The 27,709-nt window shown below is 46.5% G+C and overlaps 1 long non-coding RNA gene across 4 annotated transcripts in view; it reads right to left on the bottom strand.

Moving 5' to 3' along the window:
* Positions 1–26,915, bottom strand: part of LOC129387701 (uncharacterized) — a 155,220-nt gene extending 128,305 nt beyond the window's left edge. Inside the window, exons 1-2 of one of the 4 annotated variants that reach the window (XR_011892517.1) lie at positions 26,537–26,882; positions 26,212–26,333 (exon numbers count right to left, since the gene is read on the bottom strand). This is a non-coding gene — a long non-coding RNA (uncharacterized lncRNA). Of the gene's footprint in view, positions 1–26,211 lie in introns of all 4 variants that reach the window. The other 3 variants (XR_011892518.1, XR_008614879.2, XR_008614878.2) reach the window with 3 other exon arrangements.
* Positions 26,916–27,709: the final 794 nt, after the last annotated feature.

Here is a 27,709-nt window from a genome sequence, read left to right as displayed (position 1 = left end):
GACCTAAATAGGTGGCATCATTTGCCGAACTGTAACTATGGTAATACGGAAGCAGGATAATTAAATAAATTAATCATTCAATCAAATTCAGAACCTTTAGAAACCAATTAATTACTGTTACATCTTGATATAGGCGGACAAGGCTTCTCCTGGTGGCTCTCAGATCAATATAGAGTTGCAGTTTGTGACTCGAAAGAAACATTATTTGATGCCGACTGTCGAAGAACTTTGGGATAAAGTAGAGAGCGCAATATAAAATCTACTAAATAGAAACCACCCTCAGTGCACACTCACATGTGGTTCACCTCTCCAAGGTCAACAAAGTGCACTAGATACTTCATTTTCGGTAGCACTCTTTTGCATATTTAAATTTACGTTCAAGAGTACTCGTGCCGCACGATTGGTGAAGCTTGCTCTGATCAGGGTGATCCTGCTCTGCCTTGGAGTACGGGTGCTCCTCAAGATGTACTAAAGCACAGTGGAAACTTTGAAACTAGCAAATAGATACGCTAGCGCTCTGTTTGTTCTTGGAGAGCAGAGGGTTTTTTATGCGGCTACGACAATGGAAAATCATCCACAGCTGCAGCCATACCGATATGCACAGATGGCAGCGCATCATGCAGCGTGAGACAAATCTTGCCTGTTTTCCCCAACTGTATCTTCTACATAGATGCCTTCAGGTTTCTTCTTTCCATCGTATACATGCAACTTATACGGCTGTAGAAATAAAAACATATAAACATGCGACACCAGTGTAAAAATCCACGAAAAGTTCATACAAACTAAGTTCCCCCTACGAGTTCTATTCTTTATCCTTGTTCCCATGTTATAAACCTGCAGAACCTCTACATCAAATTATGTTTGACTGAAGCCAACTGTAAGCTTTTCCTCCATGCCGTTTACTTTCTTGCGTGAGAGTGCAGAATTATTCCTAACTTTACTTGACTTGCAGTTACCGTGTGTTATGGCGTAATCTATCAACAAGAACGACTGCAACAACAAACGGTGCTAGTGCAGTGCCTTGGTGACACGTAATTGTGGAAGTGTTTCCATTGCAGGAAAAAAACTGGCTGCCACCAAATCAATCTTGCTCATCCGCTATATGGTCTACTCAAGATTGTCGCTTATTTCCACCATGCACGCCCAAGAAACAGTGAGGTACAGAGAACAAACACAGTCAGAAAGGCAAAAAAATGCACACAGTTACATTGGGGAATAAGTCAAAAAGTTTAGGCGGAGCGATGGAAGTTTACGAAATCTTATACTCGACTGCAACATCCTTTATGATGCTGATGGCTTGCCGGGGCCGAAAATGCCTGGGGATCTTGCGGGGCAGGGACACAAGAGCTATACACAAATGTATCCCAAGGGTCACATCAGGCCTGCCCGCAGAGTGTTTATTGCTGCAACCACGTCTTGCGCTACCGCTTTTATTTACTGTAGCCTCGCGTTGCCGAGTACGCTCCGCCGCACTCGGTAACACTCGCACGCACTGACCCTAAAGCACAAGTTTGCGCAAGAACTCGGTTACGCTAAACAATCAGAAACAGAGTGCACTGACGGAGAAGTCAGGTAGAAAAAATACCCAGTTCGCTCACCCACGTCTACGGGAAAACAATTAAAGTGGCCCTATAGAAGCTCTGCTCCTTCCCCGTAGAGTGTTGTTCTTGTGGGGATAGGGAAAGCCGTATATCGTGGTGCGTAAATCAAGCTCCGAACAGCCAGACGCAGTTCTCCTCGGAGTAAAGTCACAGCTTGCTAGTGCGTAAACTTGAAGAACCTAACGTGAGAGACGCGAAGTTAGGCCAAGAAATGCTAAGAGAGAGATTTGAAATAAAAGGCACACTACGGAAAGGCGCATTGAAGCGTTGGTAGAAGCCGCAGGATAAGAAGACAAAAAAAGTAACGAAATCTTCTGCAATGTCATTGGGGAATAAGGCTACAGTTAGCGGGAGCGGTGGAGTCTGCAATAGTGAAGTCTTGCATCCATACAAAATAGTAACAAAACACATGCACCACCTTGTATCTGTTGCGTTGCAAGCTCCATAGTTGTGAATGTGTGCTTCGTAATGCTTCACAGTGTTTTCAACAAGTGTCAGAAAGCTAAACTGTAAGCTTGAATGCTTGCCTCTCCGATTGTTCGGACCCCAGCGTTCCTATGCTGTGCCCTATATCCTAATGTTCAAAATTAGACGCCTGTACCTTCCGTGGTCTACCGGCGCTTGATTGATAATGAAAGTATGACCTTCTGTCACCGAGCAGCCTTATAGTTTGCTGCCAGTTATACGAAAATAATGTCGTTAAGCTGAGAAGTCAAAAAATAAATTCTCTGTGTGTCACCTAGGACATGAATGCTCCAATATCATTGCACTTTTCATGCAATGCTTGTGCATCTTACGTGCACACGCAATAATAGCTTGAATCTTGGCCAGTAAAAATGCAGAAGTAAATATTTGTGCCGCATTAATCAGGAATTATGCCGCTCTAAAATCGCAGCTTATTCGGAAATGTAGCCACACTTTATTTATTTATTTATTTATTTATTTATTTATTTATTTATTTATTTATTTATTTATTTATTTATTTATTTATTTATTTGTTTGTTTGTTTGTTTGTTTTGAATACAAGAGCTTCTTAGCTGACTTGAGACGGATTTGGCCAATCTGGGACCTGGCTATCTTATAACCACTTCTACAAATATTAGTCCGTTTGGTGACCTGTAGATCCCATATGAACATAAAAATGGTATTAGGTGATGCCTCGTCATGCCGAGAACATGTAGCAATGGTCAGAAATAGAGAATATACTAAAATAACGCGTGTAATAAGCCGTAAACGAGGTGTAATGTTAGTCTCTCGGTCGCTGTCGCCCTCTGCCATGCGCCGCCAACTGCCATGTAACTCAAGTGCCGCGCCCTTCACCAAATGTCGTGGTGGGGCCGAACTCGGCAAGGAAAATATTAGAAAGCAAAATCTACACGATAAAACAAAGGGCGGTGTCTTTCTGTTTGAGGGCCGAGATGATTGCCCAAGAACGAAAACATGGCGGAGCAAATATTCCCGACAGGATCGGGCATGTGTCTGCAGCAAAAATCCGGAGACAAATCAGCACATCCTAATGGGATGCGAAGGTATTCCAGACCCAGTGAGGCCCGTAGGAAACGTCCACGTTACAGAAGTGCTCCGATTTAAAGCAAATGAAAGGTTTAACCTGTCAGGAGTCGAAATAAGGAAGAGAACTTTAGAATATTTGTAGGAAGAAAGCAGAAAAGAAATTGATAGGTGGTGAAACTTTTCACCAACACAGTGAATATGTTTAGCGAGTATCTTCCAGCCAAGACTCTATAGACACGCCTAAATTCCTCAAATGGTAACTAAATCCAAAGCGAACACCCAAGTTTTGCACTCTTTCCATTTTATTTATGTCAGTCTGAAACGAAGGGTTGCCCATAACCACCCAGATTATTCTGGAACTAGATGAGTGTTAGCTGTAAACAATAAGTCATTAGTTAATACGGGAAAGTACTTTGTGCTGCGTCATAGAAAACCCAGAACTCGACAAGCTTTTGCTGTTGCATAGTCGACATGACGATGCCAACTCTGACCTCGTGGTAGGTACACTCAAGGCTATTTGCATTCATATAGAAAGCTCAGTTTTGTACCGTCAAATTGTAGCAGAAGTTGTTGGGCACCGTTCTCATTAGGATCATTACCCACTCTATCAAGCACTTAATCGTGCAGTAAGAAACGTATACCTTAAGAAATGTCAAAGTAAATATTATGCACACATATTTTTAAAATTTTCACCAGCCTTCCACTAGTGCGAAGAGGGGTACAAGCGAAGCTTGGAATCCGCGGCTTTTCTTTGTCGTTACGCCTCGGCTTCGTGCTCCATCACGGCGAAATCGGCACGTCGAGAACGAGCCCTTTCTCGAGCGAGTTCGCGGCAGCGTTTATCAAACGCCGCCTGTTCTTCGGCCGAACGCACGACGCGCGGCATACTTCTGCTGCCGTTCCTTCAACGCAGCCTGCTCTTCAGCAGAACGAACCAAACGCGGCCTCCCCGCCTCACTGCCGGGCCTGAACTGGCAGGAAACGGCTGGCGCGAGGCGAGCGAACGCGCGATCACACCTTTTCGCATCTCCGGAGGGAGGGGACGCTTGTGATTGGCTCGCGCCTTGCGCTGCGTCTACATCTTCATCCATGTAATCCCGCTTTAAAGGTTGCGTATAATGAACCGACAGTGGCTGAATCGGTTAACGTGGTGGCCTCGCCACCCGAGAAGCAATTTTTATTTACTGGCGCCTTAGGTTTTTCCGCACGGCAACACCAACACCGAGGCCGACACGACTGAGGCAATCCAAGCTCCACTTGAAAACAATAGATCAAGCACGTAACGATCTGGCATACCGGAAGATACATACGGTGCCATTCGCCCGCAGCATGGAGGTTACAACATAACATTATATTTGCTACCCGTTGCGTTTTTAGAGAGGGATTCACGAGAATAAAAACTTTTCCGCCGTCAGAATAACGATGTGTTTGATAAGCCACATAATTTGCAGAAAATCCTCATCGCTGCTTAACCACCACGTTGCACCAAGAGAGATACATTGTTCAGCCCTTTTAATTAAGTTTCTTATGTCATCTATATTAGCTTTATTGCTTCTGCACTTAACGACTAATAAAACTACGGAATAATTTTGCAGATCCCTCTGTCACATTCTGCACCTTACAAGCCCTCGTGACTCGTGATAGACATACCTCATACTCTTATAGAACTTGTCGCATTATTATCCCCCAACTCATGAGCAACTTCACGATGTGCATGAACGCATTGCCATTATATTTTTTTTTTTTCGTGTTTGCCTATGCTAAAGCTTAAGATCTTCACCGATGCTAACTTCTGTGCCCTTTGGGGTTCTCACTTCGCGCCGGAATACTTGACTAGTTTTTTTTTTTGCGCAAGTTCACAGTTACGGGGTGCTTTTTGTAAGGGCTAAATTTGACAAGACCGGTACCCTTGTAAATTTGTACATTGATAGCTCCTATGGTTGAACTACAAATATCTATAAAGCGGTTCTCGAGTGGCGCATATGACTCACGTTCTTTATCTTTAATTCCAAAGAATATCAAATTGCGGCATCAACTCCAGTTTTAAACTTAAGCCAACTTCGCCTTCATACTCTACAGATCGGTCTTCTGAAGCTCACTAAACATGCGGCAATTTGGAACACTGCTCCGCAACTCGTGAAGGATTCTATGTGTCACTTTCACACGTGCCCAGCTAGCATTAATGTTCTCCATAAAGGCTTTATTTTCAACATGGGGTTTTAAATATGTTGAAGCTGTGTTTAAATTTCAGCTTCGCTAACCTGAAGTTGCCGCAGAGCAGTGTGCTCCAATGTACGGAGATTTAGGTTCCACATCTCTGCATAAAAGTAGTCGCAACAAATAAAGCGAGTCATGACTCACGAGCACAAAGCAACAGCTACAATGAAACAGTGGCACATTGACACTCTACTCAAACCACATATGCGTGAAGTGCGAAGTCTAACCGTAAAGGCCCACAGCACCAATTTCCCACGAAACCGACCCTAAATAATCTGCGTGAAGAGCCAAATATTTAACAATGCTGTCATTTGTTTGGGTTTCACTTGGGTGCTTTGGGTGCTTGGGTTTCAGAACTCAAGTGCAGTCTACAGCTGGACTTGTTGTTGGGCTATTTCGTGCATACTTAATCCAGTATTGTGGCACGAAGGCACTAACACAAAGGAGGCACACAGACACACGAAACGGGCGCTATTACCAAGCAAGCAGTTACTAACACCTGTCAGGTGTGTCTGTGTGCCTTTCTTGTAATTTTGCCTTCGGACTACGATATGTCGTTAACCTAAGGACCTTAGAATTGACCTTGTAGGCTGTGGTAGAGCTACATGAAATCCCGAGAGACCCAAGCTTCGCCTGAGAGAATTGTTCAATTTCACTAGCACGCATAACACTAACCTTCGACAAAACTGTCGCTGATCATTACCATCAGTAATCTGACAGACGTCTTTGCGACCGGAAAAGAAGACTCCTAGATGCGACCACGCCATGTGTTACCAGCGCAACCTGTCAGGGCACAGCCTACGAAAACCTGCACACACAGTAAAAACGCGGGCAGCACTGCCACTGTCGTGCCGCGCCGGAATTTTGTCCATCCAGCTTATTAATGCTCGGGGGAAATGAGATCAGTGTGCTACGTAGAAAAGTTACCACGTACTCAGATATATAAAGAATGCAATTACCAGAAACGTATATCGCGAAGAGAATGTTTAATAATTCCTGGCACAGCGCTAGTTCACATCCCCTCCTCTCATTGTCTCCTCCCCCTCCTCCCCCTCCTGCCCCTCCTCCACCTCGTCTCCCGGGCATATTCTTATGACGAAACTTCCGAAAATCCTGCCTGTAAATGTGTATTCGGCAAGTTCATTGTTAGAGAACAAGGCGCATTGTGAAGGCGACCTACTTCTTCAAGGCTATATTTACGAATCCAAGTGAACAAATAACACCAGTACGTCTCGCAGATCATAGTTATCGTACGAGATGAGGCGAAACACGAAAAGTAATTTCCCAAATGCAAGCTCGATATTTTTTGATCAGTTTTTACTTGTCCGAGGCTTACTTTGGGGGCTATTAACAGTAGGAATCAAGTTTCTCCGAAAGTCTAGTTATCTTTCACTAAAGACGCTTTAGTGGCAGCGAGGAACATTGTCAAACTAGATGTGCCATGTCTGTATCTGACGCTGGATACAATTCGCGTTCCGAAGAAATGCCGAAAGATCAGTCTCTGTGAAATCCACTATCCCCCAGTAACATCATAACAAAGCAAACTCTCCAAACAACGTCGGCCACGTTTCTTCTAAATGTGTTTAAATAATTCGTTTGCGCGAGCTGAACTTTTCTGCTGTATTGTCGAAAGTAACGTCAAATGACTGAACAACAGAGCTTCAGAGGACTATGCGCTTGAATGGTGCAGTCTGCGATTCTTCGATTACAGCATCGGACACTAAAGGCATACATGCCACCCGGTGATATTTAAAATTCGTAAAAAATCCCGCGAACGGAAGGTTGGCACTACGCACTTTACCCTGAGTACACACTTTTCCTGGACTTTCCACGATTTATAATTGATTTAAATTCGAACTACTGCTTCACAAGCAGTAGCAAACATGGAACAGAGACTAACAAGGTATTGTCTTTAGATCGTGCTCATTTTTTCTGCGACGTTGCTATTGTCGATTTTGCCCTCTTCAGGAACTACACTGAATCAACTTTCACCAAGCAAGTTCCTCGGTGATATACGGTGTCTTGTACTGCCTCAAGGAGGAGACGCAGGTACCAAGTCATTCCTTTATTGCATAGATCTTTTTAAATCTTGCGTCACTCCTTCCATCAATATCGTTAAAACTGTTTTCGCAAATAGACCTTCTCTTTCATAAAGTATGATGCAACATTCGTAAAATCGTAGAATGGGCCCCAATTCGTAAATATTACGAGAAAGTCAGGAGAGTTGGCAAGTATGCTCTAGGGTGGCCCTCACGTTTAGCAAGGAAAGAAAATACTTGAGAGGTGGTGCCATGATTTCGCCATTGTACAATGCGTTCCATTGTTAAATGGAACGCATGGGTGTGTATCACGCGCGAAATTTTTCCTTCTCAATGTGCATAATCACCCCGACTTGCAGGAGATGGCAAGTGGTTGGCGGTGTTCGCACCACTCTGCGCGTCCGTGCACTCGTTGGCATAGCTTTTGCCAGCATTTGCAGCTAGAGAGCCAGCAAAATGAGATCCGCGCGTTAGAGTGTTCTAATAGACCGATCCCAATCCCACCGGCCAGTTTCACAACGCCACCGCTGCCGCGGTGCATGCTGGTACTTGTAGTCATCCGGCCGCTCCATCTGCCCGAGTGCCTGTGCGTCCTGTTTCAGAAAGATTTTTTTACTATATTCGGATTGTGTGGAGCTATCGTGCGATGGAAGGATTCACCTGCTGCGTTCCAGTAGTAAGAGTCAATCTGTGCTCCATAGCCCACACATGAGCCAGGCTAAACAACCAGCTGCATGTATCAAGAAGATTAAATGCCTTCACGACATTATGTCGGTACCCTATCAGTATCTATTCTTTCTGGTGTCACGCTGTACTGTTAATCTGATAACAGCAACTCCTTACTACTGCTGACATCAGCGTGACTGTATAGACGTTCTCATTCTCATTATGTATAATCCAAACATTCCCAAAGGCCACAAAGATGGGTATTATAATAGGAGGGAGGGCACACATAAAGTACACAGAGAAAACTGTAATAAGGAAAAAAATATGTAAGGTAGAAATTACAAAAGACCATAAGAAACAACTGAGGCTAAATAAATAGCAAGTAAGGTTATGATATAAAAGCAGTGCAACAAAATGCCTGCAAAGTAATAGGACGGGAACAGCACAAAAATAATAATGAAAAATTAATCCAACGCAATTAAAAGTAAACACAGGAAAAACGTTGACCATTTTGAAATGTAGCTATTGCATGAATGCCTTGCAACGATAATGCAGTCTTTTAGAAGATAGTTTTAAAAACTTATCTGCAACCACAGCAGCTGCTATGGAAAGGAAAAGAATGACAACCATTCCACTCAGAAGATGGAATGGTAGCGAAAGCTGACAACAGTCAAACTTCTCAAACAAAAAGCAAAGTGCTTTCGCTGCTATTCCATCTTCACAGAGTGGAACGGTTTTCATTTTTTGCGTTGCGAGTCCGGCGTCGTTGCTCATTCGGAGGGGCCCGGGCTCGCGATTGTCGCTTTCGTTCAGCCTCACGGCAACGTTCTTCGTCCGTGGTCGTTTCGCGCCGGCGCCGTTTACATTCTCGTTGCAGTTCCTTCCGTCGCTCCTCGCACGCATGTTGTTCCTCGGGTGTACGAACTATACGCGTCCGCCCCATGGATAACGCAGCTGTTTTTAGCGCCGATACCTCTACTACTTATGCACTGCGATAATCCTGACGTCACGCTGTTGTTCACGGCGAGCGTTCTAATCTGTTCCGCATTTTGACATCTGCGCCGCCGCACTCCAGCCGTATTGGTTTGTTAGAAATCGCAAAATCCGTTTTTGTTGGAAGACACCAAAAAACTACGGAATGTTAGTAATATACAGGATTCGCTGTAAAATAGACAGCTCTGAGGGCACTGTGTGCACTTGCGACTCGAACGCTAGCGCGGCACTTGTTGGCTGTTGGTCCGTACATGCAGCTTAATCGACCAGTACGAATCACTGATGAAAGTATATCCCCGCTGCTCATAATAGAGAGCGGCGTGTATTCACGTGCAAAAAAAAAGATGGGACTTTCGCTTCACGCCATGTCGTCGGAGTTTTCGAAGCAGCGACCGTACTATTCGCTTGAATGCAAGTAAAAAACGCCGCCTAGCTTACCTAAGAACTAGATATCGCTGTTACCGAAGCCTGCAAGCCGTGCGCGGGATCCAATAGGTATGTATCATTAGGGCACGACAGTTTCGGCGCCGCACTTCATACCTGTCTCCAACAGGTATACAAATCCTATTTTGTCCGTCACTAACCAAACATAACGTTGCAGTCACCGAGATGCACGTATGCAAAAATAGTCATGCAAAACGACCGCCTACTAGATAGATGTAGTACGCGGTATGTAGTATATTTACTAGATACATAGCTCGAACAAATACGATACTCAACGCGTAAATCAGCGGGTAACAACGGAAATGAAAGAGCAGCAGGCACTTTTGAACGTTCGCCTCGCATGCTGGAGTGAACCGTCGATGTAATTTCTTAAAATACTCACATGATGAATTTCTCTCGGTGGTGGAGTCGCAGAGATACCTGGGAAGCTCGTGCGCAGTACTCAACGAGCGGGGACGTGGCCGTGATGTGTGGTTTATCAATTGACTACAACCAAGATGGTGGCAGTGCTGCTACCGGAAAACCGGCGCATGAGCAGATCGGTCGTTGGGATCGGTCTATTAACGCCGTACTGCAATCTACATTTTCGTTTGGTCCGCATATAAAGTCTTTATAACGAAGTGCTTGAGGACTCCGAAATCATTCATTATACAGGTCACTTCCTTGTAAACGTCGCGCACCGCGCTGCTCACATAGAATAGCGACAGAATTAGTTATGTTTATACACGTCATTTTGTTGTATAGGGGTTCGTCGTTGGAACGTTAACCGTTCACGTACCATCAGAATAAATTCAAATGCGAAATAAAACAAGGCCGATCATAACACCTGTTGCGCGCAATTAATTCGAAGATTGACGTGCAATGACTTCGTGGCTGGTTTATCAGAATGTTCTGGCCGGAGATGTAGGCCTTTTAGGTTAATTAAGCCGCAGTTACAAATAGAGACGAACCTGGAAAAACGTAACAATATTCTCTAGTCGCTTCAGACTTGTTTGCGTTCGAATTAGTGTAGATTGCACGTTTATGATTTGCAGGCGTTGTGCCCCTTTCGGTGGCAGTTGCCAGCCTGCTCCTCGCTTTCCCTTTCCTTTTAACTGTGTATGTGTGTTCAAAATAAACAATAATAATAATTATTCTGCGGATATTGCCTTTCGCATCTGGGCAAACGCGAAACCGTCGCACGTGGAGGCTCCTTCGATTCAGCGTCTGTTCCCAGCAACCAAAAGCGCTGTCAAACGCTTCCGGACTACTTGGCGTGCTAACACATGTGCAGCAACCACGCACCTTAAGCTTTGCTTTCATGGCCACAGAAAGTTTTCCGCGAGTATAGTTTTCAAATCACAATTAGCGGCGTGCAAGTGATCATATACTGCCACGAAAGTATCTCGCATCCTGTTAGCTGATATATTGCGCAAGGACAAATCTACCCTTTCGGGAACCAAACTGCTTCAGCGCCACCTTTCATCTCCATTTAAATTAAGTACGCTTCTTATCAGTACTCAAATGTATCGATAGCTTCACTACACACTCTTGCATTTAATCCTATAGCCAGTTCTGGCGTACAGAAAAAATAAATTTAGTCAAAGAAGATAAATTCAAACTTTGATCAATTAAAAATTAAAAATATTTAACTGTAAGAACGAAATAAAAATTTAGAAAACACGAAAATCTCGCATGCATAACTGTATAAACAATTCTAGACGAGGAGGGAAAAGGACTTCACTTTTTATCACCCCATTGAGGAGAGAAAGAAAACATTTCAAATAAGGCAGCAAAAGTATTGCTTTAGAGTTTCATACTTTTATTGAAATCTTATACTTAAAGCGAATATACATGGCCTAAACTTTATTCTTTTGCGGAAAGAGCTTTTCTCGATAAGATATGAAAGTGCGCCATAAAAATGAAGCCCCGGATAACGCCGCGCCATCAGAAAGTTTTAACTGCACCTACGCTTTTAAATTGTTTTTAGCCCCCCACGTGCGCTCGGTGCTATGCATAAAATGTATATAACTCTGCCGCCGCAATAAAGGGTCAGCATACGCGATCGCCTCGTGCCAGATTTATCGGGGCCCAAGGACGTTTGTAGTTCCTTGTAAATTTCACAAACGGTAAAACGACTTCGCAGCCGACGACGCACGGCCATCAAAACGCCCTGGGTGAAATTTCTTCTTGAAGTTTCACATCACAACACTTCTGCCCGCACACGCGCGCTCAGGAGGCAGGACAAAAGGCAAACTTAACGTTGAAGGCCGTTCAATCGAGGAAACTGGCCAACGTTGAAGAGAACTCAAGGGAACTCGCGATTTGAGCATACATACAGCGGAAGATACCTCCAGTTACAACTGCCCGCGCGAGATAAAAGCTCTCGCATTTAAACAGCTAGCCACAGTAAAACATTTACAATTTATATATACGGAAGAAGTCCCCTTCATGGTTATGTACTGCGCCTAGAACATATATTTCTTTATTTGGTGAGGGAGGCTGGAGATCTTTTCCGCAAAGGAGTGGCCCCGAATTTTGATAAGCTCGTATCACGATAGCTGTTCGAGAAATATGCATTTCACATTCCCTTATTCTTAGTTTCAATGCAAAGCGCAAGCCCCAGAAGAGTCTTTCAGTGCTGGGCTTTCAAAACACATACTGATTTTGCCGTCTGTGCTGCTGTGATGACCCCATATTTTGTAGAGCAGGGCGCGGGCGAGACAATCTCTGGCAGCAATGAAAACATATACAACCTTCCCTGCGAGTGCAACGCAAACACACGCAAAATATTGGCCTTATCGTTGCCTTTTGGCGTGCGTGCGTGCGTGTGTGAGTGTGAGTGTGTGCGTGTGCGTGTGCGTGTGCGTGTGCGTGTGCGCGTGTGCGTGTGCGTGTGTGCGTGTGCGTGTGCGTGTGCGTGTGCGTGTGCGTGTGCGTGTGCGTGTGCGTGCGTGCGTGCGTGCGTGCGTGCGTGCGTGCGTGCGTGCGTGCGTGCGTGCGTGCGTGCGTGTGTGTGGGCGCGCGCGTGTGTGGGCGCGCGTGTGTGGGCGCGCGTGTGTGTGCGTGTGTTGTACATAAACATAGGTGGCACGTTGCATGCACAATCTGCTTTGAGGCTTGTCTAAAGGGTATTGTGGTAAATGCATTTGAAATTTCCCTGAAATTGGGAGCATAGTGAGGCAATTTCCTCGAGATTATAGTCCACGGTAACATCTCCGGCATACGTCGAAAAATCTATCTCCCGCTTTTGAAACAGTAAGATGTGATTACAAAAATTAAACATAGCATCATTTCCTGCTGTCTACATCTAAAAAAAAAACATTTTTGCCAATAGAGTGTGACGATTGATGATAATGCGAGTCTTCAAGACTGGCATCTGAAGAACTCATAACCACTTGAAGGCTCGCGAAAGCTGCCGCTGATGCGCAACCACGCATTCGGGATAACTTCACCCACATCACCGAAGGTGAATTGAAGAAGAACGCAGCTGGGCCTCATCTACTAAATACTGCTGAGACTCGCGTTGTTCCCGCCTTACCGTTGGTCGTGCATGATGGAGGAGTTTTTCAAGCCATGGTTTATGTCATGCAGAGTTATTATTCATTTATTTTTTTACATTTAGCGTACGCGACGCTGATCAGTGTTCGGCACCTTCGCTATTACTTCACTTGCTATCCCAAACGTATGCCAAATTTCTCACACAGCGTTCGGGTAATACAGAGGTATCGTGAAAGCGGATTTCGCATATTAAAGAAACACTTGTTAAAGGAATAGAGCTCCGGTTCCCGAAACTGCACGGTGGGTCATGATAGACTCATTTATTTATTTAAAGGTACATCACAGGCTCCAGTCGGAGCATTGAGTGATGGGAGATTATACAATAAAATACGTGATGAGCATGAACAAGAACAAATAAAGGTAACAGTAAGCAGAAAAGAATGAATCATTCTTACTGTCTTAATTACAGTCTCAGTTCGTAAAATGTGCATATAAGCGCTCACGGAAATCTTCGCGGTTAGTGATTGGAATAATGGCAATTGGAAGATCGTTCCAAAGTGCGATGGCTTGTGGCAAAGCCGAAAAATTGAAAGCTTTAGTTTTACCAAATATGCGTTTGATACTAAGGTGATTATGAAGGCGTCTCGATGTGCGTAATGTTTTTCAAGTGGCAGTAGGGATGGCGTTAAGCTGTGAATATATTTGTGTATTAAGCATAAAAGAGCAACAGAACGACGAATACTTAACGTCTGGAGTGTAATGCCTAGCTTTTTTTTATACTGGAATAGCTGTTATAGCTACGTGAAATGAATGGAGCGGCTCTATTTTGTATGGCTTCCAGCACTGAAATTAAATGCTCTTGATGAGGCGACCAAATGGACGAAGCAAATTCAAGCTGTGGGCGGACGAAGGTTAAATATGCCAATTCGGGTGTATTAGCTCAGCAATGACGCAAATTTCGACGTAAGTAACCCTGCATTTGTGACACTTTAGCACATATGTTGACAATATGCGATTTCCATGAAAGGTCGTGTGTAAGATGCAAGCCTAACTACTTATACGATATGACACCGCACGGGGCAGTCAAACGTTATTTATAGAATACTTGAAGTCAGAAGTGACTGTTTACGAGTAAAGGAAATTGTTTTGCACTTATACGAGTTCAATGTCATAAGCCAGTTATCACACCAGGCATAAACGAGGTTAAGGTCCTTTTGGAGGATCAAATGGTCATCATGACTATCAATAGTGCGGTATACGATGCAGTCCTCAGCAACTAGTCGCATGCGAGAGGAAATGTTATAAGGTAGGTCATTAATATAAATTTAAAAAAGCAAAGGGCCTAGCACGCTGCCCTGCGGAACACCGAATGTGACATCAGAAAAAGAAGAAGACTGTAGTTGAGGACGTCGGAATAATTTTGATCACTTGGGTGTTCTTAACGTGCACCTGAAGCGCGGTAGACGAGTGTTATTGCATTCAGCCCCCATCGGAATGTAGCCGCCACGGCCAGGTTTCGAGCCATTGACCTCGTGGATGGCAGCTGAACGCCATAGCCAGTGAGTCACCACGGCGGCTGAAAGCGACAGTTGTGCTGCCTACATTGAAGTGGAGGTTCTGCAAGCGATCTCAAGCTGATTCATGAGTTAAGCGATTTAGACATACGTAATGTTAACCTTTGTACAGTACATGTTAGCGGTTTCCTAAACAAGCAGCCGCAAACAAGGCGCAAGATACATACAAACACCCACACACACAAACACACGCACGCACGCGCACACCAGAAATTTTAGAACCGCGCTGAGGTTAAAAGAAGCGTCAAGAGTAGTGGTTTCTCGTGCATAGCCTTTCGCTTGCAATTTTTTACTACTGTGAGGTGCTGAATGGCACCGTTTCGTGTTACTGCCTCGTTTTGACATTTCCTTCTTATCTACTGCAAGACACGCATAACCCATAATGGTGCAAAGCAAATCACCACGTTTCAACCAGACTGCCAATACAATCTAGTGCCAGTTTATGCTGAGTTTGTATTTCTTTAAAGGTTGTTAGGGTTGTTAAAGTTTGTGCGACCTCATGTTATCCTCCTCGGGTATGGTTTTTCTCCGGCCGTCAAGAGTTCTAGCCGCGACAAGAAGAGAACGCGCATACAGAGCTCGGCGAGCAACGAACGGTAAGTAAGGCAAGAAGCGTAATTTGCTCTGCCACCGATCGACTAATGGCAAATGATAGCACTTGCCAACAGCAACGGTAGCTTTCTGACACGTCGAGAGTTGTTCCGTTAGGTTTGGCGGTACGCGCACAGCAGTTATGCCTTTCATTTTTTTGTGGGGCGAGTTGCTCCAGATACAATTATGTTAATTAAAGCCGACTGAGGCTGAAGCCGTCAAAGAGGAGCGCCGGCAAAGTGCTGCCGTTACGCGTCCCCCGTAATAATGATGGATCCTTCAGCGTTATGGTCTTTGCCTCCATTCGCGAAAGTATACATACCAACTAACGCTCGGTTAAACCACTTTCCTACTGCGTATTGTTATTGATGCTTGAGGCTCTGCTGTTGCTCATTTCGCAGTTGATGCCTTGATTTCTCGGTTATGATTCAACAGACACTGTCAAGAGAAATTATTTTTGGCATCTTTAGCTGGGCCTTTTTTATTCATCCTATACCCGGAGCGCCTTCCGGGGCTATACGTACTATGCCAGAAGCACGGAAGTATACGCATACGACAAACATTACAGCGCGTCGTCAGTCGAAAAGCGCGCTTGTGGCAAGTTGCAGCCCGTAAGATATAATTATATGCAACCTAGATATACTCATAACACGTGACTTACAGATGGGCAGTCTATCAGAAAATTTCACACGCCGTTCGATATACAGACCTGCCGATTAGCCAAGCTTCGCCTTGCACAAAACACTATTAGACGTACATGTATGGGAGCAGCGTGTATGCGTGTACTTCTCCGAGTCACCCGTCATTTGGACAGTGAGGTGCGATGAAAGCACGCATCTATTTAGCCTGAAAACTAAAGTTTCTCAACGTTTATTGCTGCACCCAAGCCCTCGCAAATCTACTTTGTACTGAACACTCATCTTAGCCGCTCACTAACTGTAGCACAGTGTCCACCAGTAGTCCGAAGGCAGCAATTGTCATTATCGCCCTATTCCCTCTCTTCTGTGCGTAATAACTTCTGCAAAGAGATCGTTCTTTGTTACGAATGTACAGAATTGCAATTGTTAAGCATATGCGGTTTGCCATTTTCTTTTAGCGACCGTGTTTCTACATGGGGCGACATGCGAAATCGAATGTGTGCATGCTATGTGAAGGTACTGCACGCAAGTATCTACAAGCTTGCGAAAGCAGGGACCGTATCAACACATTGCTCATCTCATTCTCATATTTAACGCGCTGTTGAATTAACTACACTCTCGCGCTGCATTTCGCATCAATATAGCTGCTGCCATAAATATAAGCAAGACGGATGAGGACGGTTACAACTGAACTCTATTAAGAGAAGACGAGCTTGTTTAGTGGCCTTTCTTGAGGTTGCCTCCTGAGTGCAGGAAGCTATGAGACCAAGACGGAGCAGAGAGAGAGAGAGAGAAACAAGCTTTAATGATATGCTGGAGATGTTAACCTGGGTGTACGCTTGACATGGTACTCCAAATGGTGGGAGATGATTACGATATATACAGTGATAAACGCTTAACAGCACATACAGTCACACACAAAAATATACACTAGAGAGATATTTACAAAGTTTCGGTAAGGCCTGTGACCCGCAAGAACGTCAGCAGCGCTTTCGTGGTGCGTAACGGACAGGTGGTGCTTTGCCATGGGCCGAGAATATGCTGTAGTGCCAAGCTCGAGTCCCGTTGAAAGTGCAGTGCCACCTTCAAAGTCTCACTCTCTCTCTCTGACGCGTAGTGGCAGCAGTCGCATAGAACATGTTGCAGGTCTTCAGGCACGTTACATTCAGAGCACCATGGCGAGTGCGCGAGTTGAATCTTACACCTGAAGTAGTTTGTGTCGACCACGTTGAGTCTTATGCCGTGAAGGAATGCTTGGTCTTGTCTATTGAGGCCTCGCGGCATGTAAATGTCACACGATTGGTCTATTTGGTATAGGGGTCCGTACTGGTAGCTGGCATTTGTCCAGGGAGGCTCTGGAGACGGCGAACGTGCGTAGGTACCAGTGTCGCCGCGTCTTTTCTCGAAAAAGGTATCGGGACCATTTCTCTCGAAGTGTCGTGTCCATCTTCGGCATCATGGTCAGCCTGGACGCTGCCTTGTATTCTGCAGTGGGCTGGTAATCACTGCAGTACAACGCGGTGATACAGTTACATTGAATAGGCGTCTTATGTCTATTAGGAGTTGTTACAGCATCCGTGGCGACCTAAGGGTCTGCAGGGCAGCTCTTGAGTCGGTGAAGATGACCCAAGACTCAGCTTTCTCGTCAATGATGTAAATCAAAGCGGCCTGCAGTGCAATTAGTTCAGTGGTTGTAGTTGAAGTACGGTGACTGAGAGCGGCAGAGATGCTAACACTCGCAAACGGAATCCATACACCAACGGAAGATGATGTAGGTGTGACGGAGCCATCAGTGTAAATATGACGGTGAGCCCTGTAGCTGGTGTTAACATGCTCTAGAGCAAAATACATCAGCGCTGAGCCAGGAGTATTCCTCTTACTCTTGAACCCAGGCACGAAAGTGACAATAGACCACGAAGGAATTTTCTACGGTGCGTCCGTCGGCATAGAAGGGCTTTGACAATTCAGCGGGAACAAGCTCCGCACCACAGGACTCCTGTTTAAAGCAAGAGGATGATCCAGTACTGGGGCGGCAAAGCGCATGTGTACTCGAAGAAAATCCTGCTGCAGAAGCACTGGAACCGATAGACGTCTGCTTCCTGCAAGGGCTCCTAGACTTTTTCGGCAGGCCGAAGCACCCCCTCAGGATTTTTGCTTGCGCACCAGTGATTTTTTTATGTTGGTTCGGGAAATGCCCTGTAGCATAGGAATGCTGTATCGTAAGGTACTTTCGTAAGAGCCCTGACATATGCGGAAGGCAGACATTCTTGTTCATCAGCAACCAGTCCAGGCACGTCAATACCATATTTTTCGTAAGCTTTCCCGCGCAGCTAAACAGAGCAATCGGACGATAGGTGTTTACGCCTACTGGAGACTTGCCAGGCTTCAGGACAGGGATAACACGAGCTCGTTTCCAGCAAAGTTCAAGACGGCCAACTCTCCCAGCTAGCATTGAATATGGTAACTAGGCACATCTTTGCCTTGTCGCCTAAATGTGCCAACCCTACGTAGCTAACGCAGTCAGGACCAGGAGATGACACCTTGTTCACTAACGCCAATGCGCCAAGTAAGTCCATGATCAAAAAACGTTTGTCTACTTCAATAATGGTCACTGTCAGTGAAACAACCTGTGCGGCTCGGGGAATGACACGCAGCACTGCGTAAGCACTGTGTTGCATGCTCTGCACTGGGAAAGAAAACGTTCCTCTAAGCAAACGACGTTGGGATGATGACAGCTCTTAGTATTAATACGCTTTTTATGTCGTAATAGTTGCCCATACATTTGCACATGCCCAGAAATCTGCAGATTCTATCACTGCGTTTGAAAGCATATTATCATACCTTTGTAGCAGATGAACGAAGATCTGAAGATAAGCTCAACGACGCCCGGCGATGCTTGCATAAGGGCTTCAGTCAGGCCTAGACGACAAAGCGCGAAACAGGTTGAGAGCTCCCGGTGCATTCTGGGGCATTCATTTGGTGGCTGCAGTTTACACTTGGACAATTTCAATGATGGAGTGACAAAGTGGGCGTCGAGTCGACGTTGTAACGTTAGTCTCCACCTCAACATTGTTTTTGCTTTAGATTGCATTTGGTTTACTTGGTTACAGAGTGTACGCTCAAGATCGATCCTCACTTGAACGTCAAGTTGCGCTGCTGAGTAAATGTTTTCACTTCGTGTACCTGCAACAGGGAAATGTCAGCCAAATTGACATTTGGAGTAGCTGTAGAGCACTCGATTCAGGACTGTGAGGTTTTTAGTTCAAAGACACGTAAATTCAATATTGCTTGCAGATGAAGTGACAATAAAGACATATTACGATGTTCATAGTTCATAACTGCTCCGCGCTGTATGAACATTCGCATTGACAATTCGTAAAGTATTCCTAAGCGAGCAAGCACGTTTCATTAGACGGTATCATTAACTTAACATCGTGTCAGGTGAAGCATTTATACGTCAGAAACCAATAGCAACATATTATATGCGTGCAACAGTCCTCCCAGCACGATCATGATTAGCATCGCGTTCTTGTATTTCAAAAGTTAGAGCTATCATTAGAGCAGCTTTATACTTGGTGCTCTGGGCACTCTGTTTAACCACTTTTACATAAATAATTGACCAGCCCAATATTCTGAGGGTGACGCATACAGTTTATCAGATTTAATTCTTCATTTATATGTATGTAAACCTTACTTCAAGACACTTTACAACAGTGCGTCCATATAGTATGTCCCGAGGAGGGAGGATGAATAAACCTTTATTGTAGAACCAGCACTTTATGATGGCCGGGCCTAAGCCTCCCAGGAAGGGACGTCGAGGGCTTGCCTCGCCGCCGCCTCGCGGGCGTGCTGGGTCGCCTAGGTTTGGTCGTCGAGGGCGGAGCTCCGCAGAGCCTCATGCAACCTCGACGAGAGAGTCGGGGTGTTAGTCTGTGTGTACTGTGCTGGGCACTCCCATAGCATATGCGGAAGCGTAGCCGGGTGAATTCCACAGCACCGGCAGTTGAGGGTAGTGTAGACGTCTGGAAATATAAGGTGGAGGCGGGCGGGTGAAGGGTACGTGTTTAGACGCAGGGTGGTAGCCTGCGCCCGGCTGAACTTTGGGTGAGGCGGGGGGAAGGTTCGGCGACTGAGGTAAAAGGCCTTAACGAGATCGTTATAAGTTGTCAGATTGTCCCTGGTGTCCAACTCATCTCCAGTGACTCCGGCGCGGTTGACTAGGCCTCGCGCAATGGAGTGGGTGACCTCGTTGAGATTGGGGAGGTGTGGGTGGACAGGGCCCGCATGGGCCGGAATTCATGTTAGGGAGATTATGCTGTCTTTAGAGTGTGGTGCCTGGCAGAGGATGCGAAGAGCTTGGAGAGAAATACGGCCTTTGCTGAAGTTAGTAACGGCTGAGCGAGAGTCACACACTATAGTGTGACAGGTGGGATCTAAAGTGGCCAGGGCGATGGCCACTTCTTCAGCCGTCTCGGCAGTGGGGGTAGTGAAGCTACAGGCGTGGTGTAGGACTCCATCGCGTGTGGCGACGGCCACAAATCGTGTGCCATGGGAGTACTGGGCTGCATCAAAAAATGTGACGCCAGGTACGTGGGCAAGGGCTTTTATGATAGCTCCGGCCCGAGCTTGGCGCCGGGCCCTGTTATATTCAGGGTGCATGTTTCTAGGGATAGGTTCTATGTAGATCCAGCTACGGATGTCGGTCGGGATCGGTTGTTTGGGGCCCTGTTGCTGATGGTAGGTGAAGCCAAGCGTGGACAGAATAAAGTGCCCAGTTTCAGTAAGGGTGAGCCGTTCAAGCTGAGAGCTGAGAGCAAACTAGTGTACTCATGAGTTTTAACACACAGCTCTGATTTCATTGACTGATTCTGTTTCTCGCGCAGTAGAGCAACAATACGAGATTTGGTGCTTACGCAATAGAAACACACGTATTTCTTGCTATACCAAGCAGACTCAAGGCACTGCAAAAGCGATCACCTCGCCTAGTGGGTCAGTTATATGTACTGCGCGTAGATATACCTACATACACACTCGTACGGACAGGACAAAGATGAAAAGGCTGTCTTAGTTTGTCCCTATCGGCTGCGAGACATTCATTGCAGAGACAGGCCAGTGCGAGTGTACTCAGAAAACAGCAGGGTGAGCCGAGTTTCGTGTCTTATGGACAAAAGAGAAAGTTGGATGAGATGAAGGACCGAGGAGGCGTGGCGGTGCCCGAGCCTCTGCCGGTGGGGCAGAGGGCGCTGTGATACGGACTTCTGATATATTGCTGGCCGAAGGTTGGCACCTCTGCTTCTTTCATTTACTTTTCTTTTCTCACAAGAGCTAAAACTAAAAAGAACCAAATGTGAGCAGTATTTGATGCGCGCATTGCGTCTTCATTTTCAATCGTGCCTTATGCTACGTGGTTCCCTCAGGCTGCGGTCGTGTCAAGACCTCGGCCAGGGCCAGGCAGATGGAACTAATAGTGAAGCTGCCGTTGTGTATCGATTTATTCAGCAACTAATGTTCAACACTACTATGGCGATGGCACGTGCATTTGCAGTTGATTCAGTGCGACCGACGGGACCACGGGAGAAGTGAGCACTCTTTTTGGCAACCTGGTTGACGATGTATTACTGTCCCCTCTATATTTTGACACTTATGAGTTTCTGTGTCCCATCTATTTTTTATTTCGTTTTACATGTGTGTTTTAGGAGTGTTGGTGTTGATAAGCAAAAGTTGGTACAACTGGTTGCGTTAATTATTTTGAGACAGTCCGTTAGCGGCATGACCCAGAAAACTCTTACATATAGCGCCAGCAGCTCGTCGCGACGGGCTCATATTGATCGATTCTGCAATTGATCTCCATGCATCTATATATTTCACTTAACTTTATTTCCAACACAAAGTTGGGGGTCCTCCAGGCAAAGAAGTTCTCATAGACAACTTGAGGGGACTTGGGGACCATACAGACAGCAGGCAAAGTGATACATTCACAAAACGACTTCCTACGTCTAGATGATGCGTGCTGGAGGTTACGAAAGTAGCGCGGAATACGTGCATTTCTGTGAGAAAGCTTGAGGACCCTTTCAGAAGATTTCTTGTAATGCACTCTTTTCATGAGAAAAAAAATCAGTTTTGCCCGAAATCGAAGCACTGAAAGTGGTGGCCAGGTTTAGCGTTGCGCTGAAGCCATCTCAGAAATCTGACGTGATGACATGCGTGCGTGCGCGTGCAATGATCTGGCTTTCAGAAAGCTTGGCGAGAGATAGCCAGATTTCTTAGAAGGCAATGCGTTGCGGCTTCTCACTTTGTAGGAACCTTCAAGTATGTCCTCATTTGTCTGCTCCAGTTTGTCGTATTAAAGATAAGGTAGATTTGTATCAGGGGAGAAATCTTCCGCAACCGTAATCCGTGAAGCGTCGCGCTACCTTCAAATACAATAGTTAAAATACGTACACAGCTGCTTGTCATACACACATACCTTTCTCTTATCAAATGTGCCAGGCGGGATCATGCGAAAGCAAGCGGGAGAATCTACGAGCCGTAGGAGACTTCGACGGCCATCAGCGCTATTGCAGCGGAGAGCTATCTATCTTAAGAAAAAAGGCGTTTAGAAATGCGTCTAGGCGTTATATACATTATAGATAATAAGGTTGGAGCAGCATGCACGCAAAGTGCCTAATAATCGGCCTTCGAAACGCCGAAATCAACAAAAGTTTAGTACTATTAAAAAAATAAAAGTACATGCCGCGGCCACGGCGACAATGGCATGACGACAGTGAAATCGCCTCGACAGAAAGAGGACGGTCGAACGACCACGACGACCTGACAACGCAGGAATGTTCAGAAAAAAAAAAAGTCCCCGTTTCCCCAGAAAGGCGAAGCATCGATTGCGATAGCAAATTAGCAGACAGCTATACGAAGTAAGGATAGCACTTTTATCGGCTTTATCAACTTGCAAACATTCGATTGCTAACAAAATTAACGAGCATGGTGGCAGCGCACACAGCAAACAGGAACACTCGATGACTGCGGACAGTCGCTGTCGAAACGCTGGCGTGAACAAGCGCGGCATCATCAGCGATCGAGGTGACGTTCGGGCTGTGCATCGCTTCACTGCAAACTGAGCGCCGAGAACACGCATCGTGCACAAATCCAAGGTCAATACAAATAGGTCCCGAAGCTTAGGACAAAAAGCGGTTTAAAACAACTTGTCCCCGCCATCAGCAGGCGTGGCTATGGGAGCAGCAACTGAAGCGCGACTATGTGAGGGTGCAACAAACACTGCGAAAGAAAAACATTTTGCAGCGAAGCTGTTTATGCGGATCCTCCGCCGTGATTGTCGGAGCTCGCTAAAGCTATCATTATCATCAGCAATGGCGCGAGCGTCGTCGTCTTTCACAGCTGGCTCCGTTGCCGCTCGTCATTCCAGCATAGAATTTCACTTTTCTGTCGTCGTAATGGGGAGGCCGCGTTTACGGGGGTATGAGCCATTCAATGTCTTACGTGACGTACAGATGTAATTTTGAAGCACAAGGCTGTGATTCTGAAATGTAAGCGCCGTCATCTGCCGTCAACTCATAAGCAAGCAATGCAAGATTCAACGTCTCCAGACAAAGCGCTGCAAGCGGAGGAGGCACACTAAGCAATGCGGGCACAAGAGACGACAACTCCAGACCAAGCGGTAAAAGAGACAAGACCAAGCAAATACTACATTACACACAAAATTATTTTAGAAAACAATCAGATCTTATTCATTTCAGGCCAAACCTTGCCCTCATTACTGGAGCGCAACAAAAGGGGCGGAGCAACTTGCACGCGAAAAAAAAAAAGATACAGAGCAAGGCAAAACACAGACAGAAACCTCACGCGCGCAAAAAAAAAAAGCCCTCCTAAAGCATGCTCACCACGTGAAGCAGGCAAAAGCGAAAAATGAGATGAAAGAATGGTGAAACAAAATATTATCAATATAGACTGCTTGCGAAGTTTGACTTGCATGGTGTAACACTCGGTAAACTAACACAACGTCACTGTTCGACCATCTTCACGGAATGGAAGGAGCGAAAGACGTTTTTTTAATTAAAACGAGACACAGTCTGATTCATACAACGAAAATGTAGTGTAATCTATGTTATAAACGTGTGGCGAGAAAATAAAAGACAACTCTATTTCACTTATCGTTATGAATAAATACCTTTCCTCAGCGCCCACCATAAGGGGTGATGCCGCTATCACTTTCAATACAATGCAGCTCTTGAAGTGTGCAGAAAGGCGCGCTCGTAAAGTTCACCTTTTACAACACAACCCCTCACACACTGCATTGCATTGCTTGTCGCCGTTTGTCTTAATTTGGTGGCGCGGTTAGTTTAATGGCCTCTTGACCTGTTCAACCAAGTGTAGTGAGTTAGGACCGCCATATAATTGTTTTACATTAGCTGTGTTCTTGCTGCTGCGCTGGCCGACAGGCTTGGCGTGTGACGACGGGACCAGCACTCTACACCCAAAGCTTTCGTCGCCCTACAAGGAAAGTATGTTCTCTGCAAAGGTGCGATCTCGGCAACCGTACGGCTTACCTCTTGCTGCATTGCATTTCGCGCTGAAAGCTCGAAATGCCCACCAAGTCAAATGGCGGGGCATTTGAATGTATAGCTCTATTGGCAGGCCTCCAAAACAAATTTCGCGCCTGTGAGAACAAAATGACGTCCCTTTTATTTCCAAGGGATATGGTGTCACATAATGTTTTTCTTCCGCCGGGAGTTTTCCCTCGTCACAAAGATGGCGCTAAGCCCCGTGAACCACCGATAAACCGGTATGTTTTGAGCGTCTGGGCTTCTATGGAAGCTTCCCTACCAGGTGTATTTACCTTGCACAACGCTACGAGCCGTTGACGCACCTATGACTCTGCCCCCCAATGCAGATCGCTCTCAAGATATGGCCGCGCTAGCGCACGCAGCCGCCACATACGCAGTTGCAGCCCGAGTAGAACACAGCCCATCCCCTCTCTCGCCTCCCCGCGGCGGCGCCTCGCAACGCTGGGTGCCTTGCGCACAACGGAACACGACGCGCTTACTGCCAGCTCTCCTCCCTTTCGCGCGGGAGAGATTGAGCCGCCGATCGTCCGCTCGCCTCACACACTTTCACTCGCAGATGCAACCTAGGGCGCTTGGCGACCGTGTTATTGTCCCTTGACCCACACCGACGGTGACGGTAAAAATGCGCCTGGAGTGTCCATATAATTGCCATAGTGACTCACCGCCCGACTTAGGCAGGAACGTGGCAGTTCCTCGAGCCTCTCTTGAGCGCAAAAGTAGACTTCAGATCCGTTGAGGCGTTCTCACACTACGACGACCCAACGCCGATTTCGGTCTGCCGAGTATCGGCTACAGCGTTTTTTTTTTTTTTTCTTCGTGTAGGCGCCTCTGTACTGTACCGACGCCGACAATCTGCCGACGCTGGGCGGAAAGCTCGGTGTCGGTACAATGTGACAGAGGCGCCGACACGAAGGAAAGAACGCTGTCGCTGACAGTCGTCAGACCGAAATCGATGTCGCGTTGACCTAGTGTGAATGAACCTTTAGCAACCACATGCGAGCGAGTGGTCAGAGATGCATTTTATACTGGAGCGCCGACGTTGTAATCAAGTACACACGTCTGGCACGCAGCTGTTCAGGGTGTGTTTGACCCACGAAATAAAGTAATTCACAGGGTCGTCTTCGCAGTGGCGATTGCAGCAAGATATCTGATCCGTGCCGGCTGGCGCGCTGCTACGAGTGCTGTTTTGTCGCCTTACCAGCGCCTCATTTGCCACCACGGAAACTATGCGCGACGCCCTTACAAAAGATAATTTTGCTGAGATAATCACAGCTGACTTGCGAATTACGTTCCAGCGTTAGTCGAACACGTCCTGAGCAGCGGCGCGTAATCTAACGCCGGTGTGCGAGTGTAAGGCGCAGGTGGCATCCCTGGCCGCGCTTTTTTGCTTTATTAGTAACAGTTGTGAGGTATACGCCGGAGGCATGATAAAAATGCCGATAAAAAGTCATGCAGCGATAGATTATGCAAATCACCACAGCACAGGCACATCAACTACATATATCTGCTTAATAAGCGGCTTGATGAAGTGACAGATAAGCACCGGCCGGCAATTCGGCGACAAATCTTAATTCCCCGGGGGCGATAGAGCAAGCTACACCGTTCAATTGCAGGCCCAGAGAGAATGCTGACGGCTGAACGTTACAAAGCAGTCGCACGAGGTCCGGAATATTAATCTACAGCAAGAAAGCGTATCATATAGAAAGACAGGCGCACGGGCAGGTGACTGGGCAGAGAAGGCCAAGCAGGCCCAAGGCCTTACTTGAGCCCGATCACTCAGCCACGTCCCCCTTTTACCCTTCCCTCTTTCAACAAAGTTTACCGCCACCACCACCAACAGCTTTCTGACACAACAAAGAATTCAAGTTCATTCGACTTACCGTGTAATCCTTTGACATGAACCGGAGAATCCACCACACTGCACGGTTGGACCTTGTATCAGCGACAAACACTGGAAATTATGAAACCCGGGACGAAGCCGCCGCTGCTCACACATCCGAAACTGCACAGAAATCAGGGCCTGTGTGCACCTGGCCGTGGTCTTCCGCGCGGTGGCGTCGTCCCGCAAGTTCCGAGCAAAAAGTTAGTGCGATTGAAGATTTAAAGCTGCATTAGCGAAACGGATATAGGATGGGCCTCCTGGCAATTCCACTCATTAATGGCACTCCCCACATCAGTCACACTAAACATAACTACTTATCATACCCCAAAATAAGATTCCGTTGTGAAATGGGTTTGGATCTGTTGGAGCACGTTACAGGACGAGGCAGATATGGCGTTCGTGCGGCCGCGGTCCCGTAGGAGGTTGGTGTAATTTTACGGGGATTCTTTCGACGCTGTAGGCGGCTTGACAGCGTGACAACGACTTGATGAGCGACGATGGAAATGATAACGGTGCGATTACGGTGGCAGCGTGACTATAAGGCGGCATCGCGATGCGGAATCAGAACGACGGATTCGTATCAAGCGAATGACGACAGTGGCATGACAAACGCTGCGCATCTGTGTTTTTTTTCAAGCGAAGCTTGTATTGCCGCACTCATGTCGACGTCGGTGTTGAGGTTGCCGTACGAAAAAACCAATGCCGCGCGAAAAACTGCTTGTCGGGTTGCGAGACCACCATTTTAGACGATTCAGCCACTGTCGGTTCATCATACGCGACCTTCATAGCGGGGTTTTATATGTATAAAGAAGTAGACGGAGTGCCAGGCATTATTCAATCACAGGCGTCCTCTCCCTGCGGAGGAGGGAAAGGGAGGGATCGCGTGTTCGCTCGTCTCGCGCCATCTCGCGCCCGCCGTTTCCCGCAAGTTCAGGCCCGGCAGTCAGATAGGGTGGCTGCGCTTGGTTCGCTCTGCCGAAGAGCAGGCTGTGTTGAAGGAACGGCAGGCGGCGTGTAATGGCGGCGTTTAACGACGACGCCGGAAACTTGCTTCAGAAAGGGCTCGTCGTCAACGTGCCGACCTCGTCGTGAACTCTTAAAACATCTGCACCCTTTGGGGTGTATATTTGTCCCACAACAATAGTCCTCATCTGCCTTGCTTGCATTTCCTTTCTTGAAAACTAGGCGCTCGCTACTGTCCTGTCGAGAATGCTGTGTCACTGAGGACGCGCAATCCGTTCGTGACTTGAGGGTACCGGGCACGAAGCGTTGAAGAAAAGAAATGTGAGCGAGACAGATGACGATTATTGTTGTGGGACAAGATAAGCCCCAGAGGGTGTAAGCCCCGAGGCGTTACGACAACGAAGATCCGCGGATCCCGAGCTTCACTTGCACCCCTCTTCACAGTAGTGGAAGGGTGGTCAATTTTTTTCTACGCTCGTCCACTCAACGCACGCCAGATACTCCTCCGACAATTCGCCTTACGATCATACCGC

Source organism: Dermacentor andersoni, chromosome 2 (genome assembly GCF_023375885.2).
Source record: "Dermacentor andersoni chromosome 2, qqDerAnde1_hic_scaffold, whole genome shotgun sequence".
Lineage (NCBI taxonomy): Eukaryota > Metazoa > Arthropoda > Arachnida > Ixodida > Ixodidae > Dermacentor > Dermacentor andersoni.
The sequence above is the reverse complement of the archived record's forward strand: the minus strand, read 5'-3'. Positions and strand labels throughout refer to the sequence as shown.